This window comes from Kogia breviceps, chromosome 12 (assembly GCF_026419965.1).
Source record: "Kogia breviceps isolate mKogBre1 chromosome 12, mKogBre1 haplotype 1, whole genome shotgun sequence".
NCBI lineage: Eukaryota > Metazoa > Chordata > Mammalia > Artiodactyla > Physeteridae > Kogia > Kogia breviceps.
Window position 1 is genome coordinate 62,138,247 of NC_081321.1, and position 10,443 is coordinate 62,148,689.

The 10,443-nt window shown below is 41.7% G+C and overlaps 1 pseudogene; it reads right to left on the reverse strand.

Annotated features, from left to right (window-relative positions):
* Window positions 1-8,769: 8,769 nt before the first annotated feature.
* On the reverse strand, window positions 8,770-9,118 carry LOC131766921 (transcription initiation factor IIA subunit 2 pseudogene; annotated as a pseudogene).
* Window positions 9,119-10,443: the final 1,325 nt, after the last annotated feature.

A 10,443-nucleotide genomic window follows, 5' to 3' on the forward strand; every position in this document is an offset into this window, starting at 1 on the left:
AATGCGCCACTCATCTCCCAGCCCTGCTGTCACTGTTCAAGAGAAGAGTAGGTGTTCTGAGGGGCTGGCTAAAGGCCATGAGGCTGTCAAGTTCTTGTGAAACTAGATTCATTACCATTTACCTATTTTATCAGTCATTTTGTACCCTCCAGACGCAGAAAATAACGAGTAAAATAACCTATGCAAAAGAAGATTTCAAAAGAATACTTTTTCCTCCTAAATTAGCAGATATGAGGTATTAAATATTAAAAAGTACCTAAAATAAGGCAGTGTTCAATAAAAATCTTTGCATTTATCCCACCTTCATATTATTTCTGTATCCAGAAGAATGATCTGAAAAATAACAGAGAAATGTAGTTTCCAAGGCACTGTCCTTGCATAAATTTTAAAAAGCACTGTTTGATATACAACGATACTTTTAAAAGAAAAAAAAAGTATTATATTAAATAAGCATAATCTTGATCACTATATATTAGGTGTTGTTATTCCATAGAAATACAGGAAGAAAGGCTACAGCTGAAAAGGTCAAGAGTTGACAGAACTGTTTATTGCTAAATTCTCTGTGTAGCGGCCTCATGTGATCCTTTATGTAAATTCATTAGGTAGCTGGTCTCAGTCTCCATCTGCCTTGCAAGGAATTCTGCTCATTGGCTAATAATGCTCTGGCAACATCCTTACCCATGTTTACTATACATTAATTCACTCAAAAAGTAATTAGCAGGCCTAAAAGACTCAGTCCTGAGAATCATGCTGATGTATGAGAAACAGCCATCCAGTTTTTGCGTTTTAACAAACTATTTTCCATGGCATCTGGCCGAAGGTATGGCCTATTCTAATGTTTATGACTCATGTAGTAAAGGCAGGACTGTTACTGAAACAAGTTCTAAGGACTGAAATCTAAGCCATCAAGCCCCTGGGCTTCTCAGAAGCTCCAAATTATCTTACCTTGGGCTGCTCTGCCTTTGGCTGTCATAAAACACTGCTGACTGTCTTCTCCCTTAACTAATATTGCTTTAACCTTATTTAAGGATGCTGCCTAAAATTAGCTTTGTATATAAGTAGTTTAGAGAGCAATATAAAAAATGAATTGATTTGGATAAGTGAATGAATGAATCGACTGATAAAAGGCAAAGAAAATTGGAGCTTGCCAGAAGTTTTTAAAAGCATCTTTCCATATAAAAACTAATGAATGCTCACTTCATCTGGTCTCATGAATAAGGATTTAAAGTCAGACAAGAGAAGTGTCTGATTATTAGACAACAATCTTCCACATTAATGGAAACAAGTCAAACTAAACTCTCAGATAATATGATAGCTTTTTCTATCTTTGGGAATATATAAAATATCAATTCATGCTGAATTCAGCTGTGAAAGGATCCTTGGCCTAACATTAGGATTAATTGGTTATCTTTGCCTGAGCACATGGTGACTTGCTGGAGGATGAGGATGAGGAGAGAGACGACAACACCACAGGTAACGATGGTAGAAGTTCAGTCCAGGATTTGAAATATGCCATAAGTAACCTACAATGTAGATAACCCACATAAAGAGTAAAGATAAATTACTGAAAACAGCTAGCTTCAAATTCAGCAAATTTTATCAGATTCCGCTACGGCATAGTTTGCTCAAAGCTATATTTTTGGTCACAGTATCAGAGAAGGAAGTTAGCAGTACTGAAGACACAATTCACGAACACAGTTTGGCTGCAGTTGGAACAAAAACAACATGCTCTTTTAAGGAACTGACATTGCAGAGACTTGATGATATTCTAGGAAATGAACATGAGATAATGTTTTCAAAATAGCCCCATGATAATGTCAATGAGTAATTTCAGTTCCTATCACCATATTATGTAGTTCAGGGCAGTCCTGATATTGTAGCAAGGAAAGGTGTCAGAATGTTTTAAAAGAATTGATGCTTCCCTCCCTCGCTCCAAGGAAAACAGCTGACGATGGGTAAAAACTTTACACTGCTCATCATGGGGAAAAAAAAAGAAATCTGAAAACAGGCTTTGCTGTTTCTCAGCAAATAATGAGCCAAAGATCTTGACCCATCAGCATACATATGTCCAGCTTTATCATCAGAGGGAAAGTCATGGAAAACAGGGCCCCGTATCATTCAAGCTGGAAAAGGTTTTAAAGATCACTAGGCCAGAGCCCAAACTGACAGATGCCCAGAGATATTAAGTAACATTCCTCAACTGCCCAGCGTATGAATTGCAGAGTCAGAGCTGTGGAACCAGGTCCTCGCCTTTCTCCTCTGCCTTGTGGTATTTCTCCACCTACTGAATCTATTTCTCCTCTTCTTTTATTTTTTATTTATTTTATTTTTTGCGGTACGCGGGCCTCTCACTGCTGCGGCCTCTCCCGTTGCGGAGCACAGGCTCCGGACGCGCAGGCTCAGCGGCCATGGCTCACGGGCCCAGCCGCTCCGCGGCATGTGGGATCTTCCCGGACCGGGGCACGAACCCGTGTCCCCTGCGTCGGCAGGCGGACTCTCAACCACTGCGCCAGCAGGGAAGCCCATAATTTTTCTTTTTTAAGGTAGCATGAGAGGGCCTGCTAATTCCCAGACAGACACTTAGCAAACTATGCCCATAGTTTAAAATTCAAGTTAGTCTCTGCCTCTCCCCTCACAGGCTTCTCTGCCCCAAATGCTCTTCCCTCCATACTTGTTTTTGATCCATCCATTTTCAAGGCTCAGCTCAAACACTAGCCTCCGCCCCCCCACAGGGCTTTCCTTGACTCCCTTGGTGACCTCAGGGCCCTTTATCACACCTTCTTCTGAAGTCCCACAGCATTGTAGCTGTACCTCTTTATTGATTGCATTCTGTTTATTTACGTGGATATTTTATCTCCTCTCCCCCACTAAGCGACCTGAGGGGAGGGTTTCTTTCTTTATTCCCTGAAGATGTCTAACACAGAGCCCTGCCCATGGCAGGTCCTTGGTAAACAGTTTTTGAATTGCTAAAAGCTCCCCTCCTTAAAGACAGCAAGCTGCAAACAGACAAATCTTCACCCGCAAAATGAGGAGGAGATCCTTCCCAGCTGGGCTGGTCCATGACTTAGGTAGCTACGTCTGTGAGCACCAGCCAGATCAGTGGGTGAAGGAGGACAGGGTGGAGATGTGAGCCTATCATGGGGGGATTTCTCAAGGCAGATAGATAAGAAGAGCCCCTAACCTGGACTACAGGGCAGAGAAGACTTCGTAGAAGAGATGACCCCTGAGCTGAAGCGCAAAGGTTGAGTTAAAAAAAAAAGAGCAAGGAGGGGTGGTCAAATCAGAGGGGGCAGCATGCGCACAGGCCTAGAGGTGAGAAGATGAGGCCCTCTTTGAAAATGCAAGAAGTTGGAATGTAGAGTATCAGGTGGGGAATGACAGACAAGGAGGCTGAAGAGGCGAAGACCTAATCAAGTCATACAGGGCTTTATACACTGTGTTACCAAGCTTCTTTCTTTTCCTGGAGGAATGGAAAGCCGTTGAAGGATTTCATATGATCAGGCAGCAGTGTGGGAAGTGAACTGGAGGGTCCTAAGCAGGAGGCAGAATGACCCATGGCTATGGCAGTCATCTATGTAAAATGAAAGGAGCTTCAAAGAAAAGAATGTGAAAAGTGGGCAATTAATATTAAGAGAAATATCAGCTGGTGATCTATTAGAAACGGGAGAAAAGAGAACAGGGAGGGAGAGGAAGACATCAAGGATAGTTACGAAATTTCTGGGTCGTAACATTCACAAAGACAGACAAGGCAGAAAGTAGAGGAAGTTTAAGTGGGAACATAACGGATGAATTAAGCTAACTGAGTCTGAACTGTCTAAGGGATGTCAAAGTGTCTGTCCAGTAGGAGTTGGCTACGTAGACCCAGATCTCAGGAGAGAGATTTCAGAGCCAGAGATATCTATTTGGGAGTCCTTGTAAGGTGATGGTTGAATTCATAGGAATACATGAGATCATCTGGGGAAAGTACATAGAACTCACAAAAGGCTTAAATTCAAGGGCAGATAAAGAAGGAAGACCTTTGGAGCAACTGAGGAGTTGCAATCAGAGAAGTAGGAGGAAAACCAAGAGAAACCAATTCACGGAAGCTGAAGGATGTTTCCAGAAGCATGGCGTGGCCAACACTGTAAAATGCTGCAGACATATCAAATGAAATGAAGACTCAGACCATAGCCATTGCATTTAGTCAGGAGGTTTTAGTGCCCTTGGAAAGGAAAACACTATTTCTGAGGAGTGATAGAAACTGAAGTCAGGCAGTGGGTTAGGGAGTAAATGGAAGTTGAAAGTGTGGAAAAAATGAATGAAGAGATTTTTTTAGAAGCTTGGTTTTAAAAGGAATGTGAGAGATGGGACCAAAATCCAAATGAGACACAAAACTGAGGGTACTCACGCACGCACTCACGCACGCACTCACGCACGCGCACGTGTGTGTGTGTGTGTGTGTGTGTGTGTGTGTGTATGTTATCTGGTTGGTTAGTTTGTTTGTATAGTTGAGAGAGCCCTTCAGTGTTTATGTCCTGAAAGCGAAAGAGTCAGGGAGAGGCTAAAGATACCGGAGAGGGAGGATTAAAAAATGAAGGGCGTTCCCTAAAAAGCTGGTGGAGAGGGACCAAGGGCGCTGATGGAAGAATTAGCCTTAGATAGAAGGGAGAAGGGACACTTTTCTCAGGACCAGCAGAGGAGGGAAGGATGGGTGCAATTACTAATAGGATTATAGGTAGTTAAGGGTACTAGTTAAGAGACTCTTTCTGTAAATCCTGATCAGCTGTCAGGAATGAGAGAGCTGGTCACAGTAATACAGCAATGGTTTCAAAAGCAATCACAGGACCTGGTTTCTTCAAACAAACGAAAACTATACGTATATGTATATAAAGAAAAAAAGAGAAAAGGAGGAAGAAACTTTGCCTTAAAAGAGACTTACCAGACATGTCAACCAATCACAAAATATTGACCTTATTTGGATCCTGATTCAAACAAACGTTTTTTAAAAAGTCAAAAGGCAACAAAGAAATGTGAAAACTGCCTGTATGTATGTCTAGTGGTATTAGAAAATGACTATTAACTTTTTACTGACATAATGCTATTGTGCTTAGTTTTTTAAAGTGTCCTTATCTTTTAGAGTACATACTGTATTCACAGATGAAATAATATGGTGTCAAAGATTTGATTTAAAATAATTTGGTGGTGGGATAGAGGCCATAATGGAACAAGACTGGTCACGAGCTGAGTAACAGATATAGGGAGGTTTAGGACACGATTCTCTATGCTTTTATAAATGTTTGTAATTTTCCATAATAAAAATGTTTTTAAACCAAAAATACATATTTTTAAAAGCCAGAAGAAAAAAATAAGGCAATTGTGGGGAATGAAAGTGATAACCCAAGACACATAGAAAGATTAATATGCAGCATTGTAAGTCTTCCTAAAGTTGAACACAATTTGTTGCAACAAAGCTGAGTGACTTTTTTTCCTAGCAGCCTTCAGAAGGCTTGATGTGAAAGTGAAGAAGTTGCATTGGTACAGGGTAAGGATCTTGAAGGATATGACAGCAGAAGGGATACGATGGTATTGACTAGAGAAAAAGTGAAGTATTAAGCCATCATCCTGTCTAGGCTGGATAGGAAGGATGTGAAAATATGGAAGTGACTGACATGATAGGGACAAAAAGGAACCGGAAGTCTTGAAGAAAATGCATGGCTGGAAAATGGAGGTGAGAAAGCTGGAAGAATTATGAGCCTGTGGTTAGCAAGCCAGTCTATGGTGTTTAAGATTTCAGCTCTGGGTGATGACAAGGTCAAGTGTAATTGTAAATGCCTATGAAGTGCCTATGTAAAAGGATGGCTGAAGTGGGATGGAGGTGAAAGTCAAATAGAATTAAGACAGTTATAAAAGTGTGAGGTTGGGTGCTGGATGGGTACTAAAAGAACACTAAAATCTCCCATAAAGATGAGGCTCAGTTATAAGTTCTGTAACGATAAGGTCTATGTCTCTCTTTTTTAAAAAATTAATATACACCCAACATTGAAGACAGTGCCTGGACCAGAGAAGATGCTCCAAATAGTTGTTGAGTACATGAATGGAAGGGCTATGTCACTAACTCTTTTTTAAAAAAATAAAATTATTTATTTATTTATTATTTAATTTTGGCTGTGCTGGGTCTTCGTTGCTGCGCGCGGGCTTTCTCAAGTTGCGGCAAGCTGGGGCTACTCTTAGTTGTGGTGCGCAGGCTTCTCATTGAGGTGGTTTCTCCTGTTGCGGAGCACGGGCTCTAGGTGCGCGGGCTTCGGTAGTTGTGGCGCGCGGGCTTAGTAGTTGTAGCTCGCGGGCTCTAGGGAGCAGGCTCAATAGCTGTGACGCACGGACTTACTTGCTCTGCAGCATGTGGGATCTTCCCGGGCCAGGGATTGAAACCGTGTCCCCCGCATTGGCAGGCAGATTCTTAACCACAGCACCACCAGGGAAGTCCCATGTCATTAACTCTTTAACTTAAAGCCTTCAAGTTTCTACTCACCACTGGTTAGCTGGTTAATTGGGAGTGGGAGAATGGCATGGAAAAAACAGACCAGTGGGGCTTCCCTGGTGGCGCAGTGGTTGAGAGTCCGCCTGCCGATGTAGGGGACGAGGGTTCGTGCCCCGGTCCGGGAAGATCCCACATGCCGCGGAGCGGCTGGGCCCGTGAGCCATGGCCGCTGAGCCTGCGCGTCCAGAGCCTGTGCTCCGCGACGGGAGAGGCCACAGCAGTGAGAGGTCCGCGTACCGCAAAAAAACAAACAAACAAAAAAAACAGACCAATGAATATGCACCAAAGCAGGATTCATAGAGCAAAAGAAATATTAAAGGAGTTAAAAGTAGAACCTACGAGAAAAACTCAAATGAGTTCACTCCTTTTTCAGTCTTTTATACCTGAACTAATATATGAGCTGTGGTCGAGTTAATAACTATCTATGAGTGTACGAAAGGATATTTTAAGGGAGGGGAAAGCAAGAGAGGATTGTTTGCCTAGTGCCCTGCCCTGTTGCTGTCTGGCTGGGACCTGGCTCAAATGGGAGTTGATCTGGATCACACCAGCCTGAGGTCATCTCCGGTTCATAAGCCAGTGAGCAGGGCAAGGAATCAGGCCTCTAGGAACCCCTGTAACTCTGTAACCGAGTAGAATAAACTCCTCACCCTGCAAATGATCTGCCCATCTAGGAATCTCAGGAACAAATTAGAATTTTTGAGAATATAGTTGGCTCTTATAATTGGGAACATAGACCACTATCATTCAGTCACTGTTGATTCATTTATTCAACAAAGACTGAGAAATAAAATAGTGGTTTAAATTGAAGACTTCCCTGGTGGTGCAGTGGTTAAGAATCTGCCTGCCAATGCAGGGGACACTGGTTCGAGCCCTGGTCTGGGAAGATCCCACACGCCACGGAGCAACTAAGCCCGTGCACCACAACTACTGAGCCTGCGCTGTAGAGCCCGCGAGACACAACTACTGAAGCCTACACGCCTAGAGCCCATGCTCCGCAAGGAGAACCACTGCAATGAGAAGCCCTCGCACCACAACGAAGAGTAGCCCCCGCTCGCCACAACTAGAGAAAGCCCGCGTGCAGCAACAAAGACCCAACACGGCCAAAAATAAAAATAAATTAATTAATTAAAATAAATAAAGAAATAAATAAATTGAAGACATGATTTAGAAAAGACATTTTAAAAAAAGAAAGTGAAAAAAGAATTAAAGACTAAGTCAGCTTACAAATAAAATTCTTATTAATGATAATCTCAAATACTGAGTGAGTTTACCACTGGCCACATACTAAGTCATGTGCTTTACATAAATTCTCATGTCACCATCATAGTAGTCCTGTGATCCAAGTATTACTAGCATTCCCATTTACAGGTGAGGAAACAGGGTAAGAGGTTAAATGACTTTTCCAAGACTATCTGCTAATATGAAACCAGTCCAGGTCTAGCTGACTCTAAACACATGCTTCTAACCTGTACTTTAAACTGCTTTACTAAACCCTGGGAAGGCAGGAAGGGAGTAAATGAAGCCCCATGTAGACAGACTTGAGCTACTAGTGATGAAGGATCTGAGACTTCGAGGAGTTAGGAATGTAAGATAGAAGAAATTTTTATAGGATCTCTCTGGTCTCTGCTCTCACATTCATGTAATTCATATTTTCAACAGAGAAAGGAAAGGCTGCGTCAGGGACACGTTAAGGGCAGGAAAAAAAAAAAAGGAAAACCAACAACAAACTTCCAGAGATCATTTAGGCCACTGCCTATCAGAAAACAGAAAAGGGAGGAACTCCCAAAGTCCTTGAGTCCCTATTTCCCTGTGAATGAAAGAGACTAGTATGTAAATAAGAGCTTTGCATAAACCAGACATTCTTTCAAGTCCAGTTTATCTACCGTATGAGTCACTTCCTTTTTAAAGCAGGAATTAAAAGAGATAGAGGCATATAATCATTACCTAGCACAAACCTTCTTTTTTTTTTTTTTTTTTAGTTTTAAAATGAATTTATTAAAGAATGGTCTTAGGAAGGCCACAATGTTTGATTTGTCGTAAAACGAAGTTCTGTTTCTTCATGCTGTATAATAAAGGTAATGTAAGAAGGTACAGAGTTATAAGCTTCTTTCTACTGGAATCCTCTGATAGTACAGCACAGTGCAGTCACTTCTGCAATGCCAGAATAAATTTTTAAAAAGTCTCTTCTATGCTTCTCTTCAAAAAGCGATGAACAATAACAGGATGGCATTAAAAAGCCATTTTTTTCCTATTCATTCTGTAGTATTAGAGCCAGTATTTTTACCATCACAGGCTACAATTTTCACTTTATCCACTTTAATAAGTTCTGTCACCTCTCCGAATTCAACATCGTTCAATACAAAAGTCTACACATTATCACAGAATCTGTATGTATTTAGAGAGCCCCTGAAATTGACTCTGTTCCTGACCCTCTGTGCCCATGCTGAATTTACAGCCTTATCAAACTGAAGTAGAACTTGAAGGGCAAGTTGGGGGGTAATCTGTTAAGACTGTATAAGCTCATCGAGGCTCTCCTGAAGACTGTTTCCCAAAATGGTATTTCTGTACAACTGATATGCCATGGCTTAGGAGGGAGAAATTCTTTTTCTTATTCAGGCTTGCATTGATATCTGTCAAGTCACTGATCCATACAATCTGAATAGGCCTTTTCTTCTCATTCAAGTAGCAAAAAGGTAAAGGGCTCCTCCTTGGACGAAACAACAACATCATCTTGCATATACTGCACACACAGCCTGACCAGTTCCTATCCTCATTGGCTGAGAGAAATGAACAGGTAAGATAAACAGGCAGATGAGATGATAGAAGAGGCCACGGCAGGTTAACCTGCCACTTACAAAGGAATCTGAATGACAAGAAGCCTTTGACTGACTCAGGAAAGGTTTATCTCCTCCAAAAGGAAGTTTAATCCCACGTTATCCACTAGAGCAAAGATGCTCATAAACCTTTGCAGGAAGTCTCAGAGTAGCGTAATGCCAGAAAAAAGGAAAAGGAAACAGCCACCCGTTCATTCACAGATAAAGGATCCGCCTTGACCTTTCAACTGAAAAACAAATATAGTTGTATACTGTGATGGCACAAAAAGTAAACAGGAAGTGACTGGCCTCTTTCCCATCTTAATGCCTACTGTAGATCTTGTCCCATCCCTGCAGTATATTTATCAGGGATGACTTTTTTTTTTTTTTTTTTTTTAGGATTAAAGATTCAATTAGAAGATTGAAGCAGGGAGGAAGGAAGCAAAGTAAGTAGAAACTGAAGCACATTCCCATTGCCTCGGGAATTCCAGAACCCTAATCCATCCTTCCTATATACCCTGCACATGAAAATGTGTCCAGAAAAGCCTTAGATTCACCCAGTTCTGCCAGCGTCCACATTTACTAACATGCAAAGCTAATAAGAGCCTCCAGCACCAAAGTTTAGAGGTCTTGGGATGCCCTACATAATACAACAAAATTCTATTGAGCGTGCAGCATGTGCTAAAGCACTGTACTGGGTGCCAGGGTTACAATAATAAGCAAAATAGATCATTTTTCTTTTCTCAGCGATCTGTGGTCCAATGGGAGAGGATGACAAGTTAACTATTGGTTCCAATGCAGCATATGTTAAGTGCTATAATTGTGGGGTGGGAGAACAGGTTCCTACAGGAGCTCAAGAGGGAAGGGGGTCTTCTCAGGGGACTTAATATCCAAGCTGAAACCTAAAGGATGAGTAGGAATAAAGAAAGGATTTCAAGGAAGGGAATATGCAGGAGAAAGAGGAAGCTTTGCCTAGGTATACAGAGAACTTGGAATGCCTTAGATCCACCCCAAGAAAGAAACAAAACCCATGTCAATTAAGAACAAGGTGTTTTCCTCTTTTAGTGTTTCATCAATTAATCCTCCTTGTGCCTTATGAGAAAAACCCTAGCC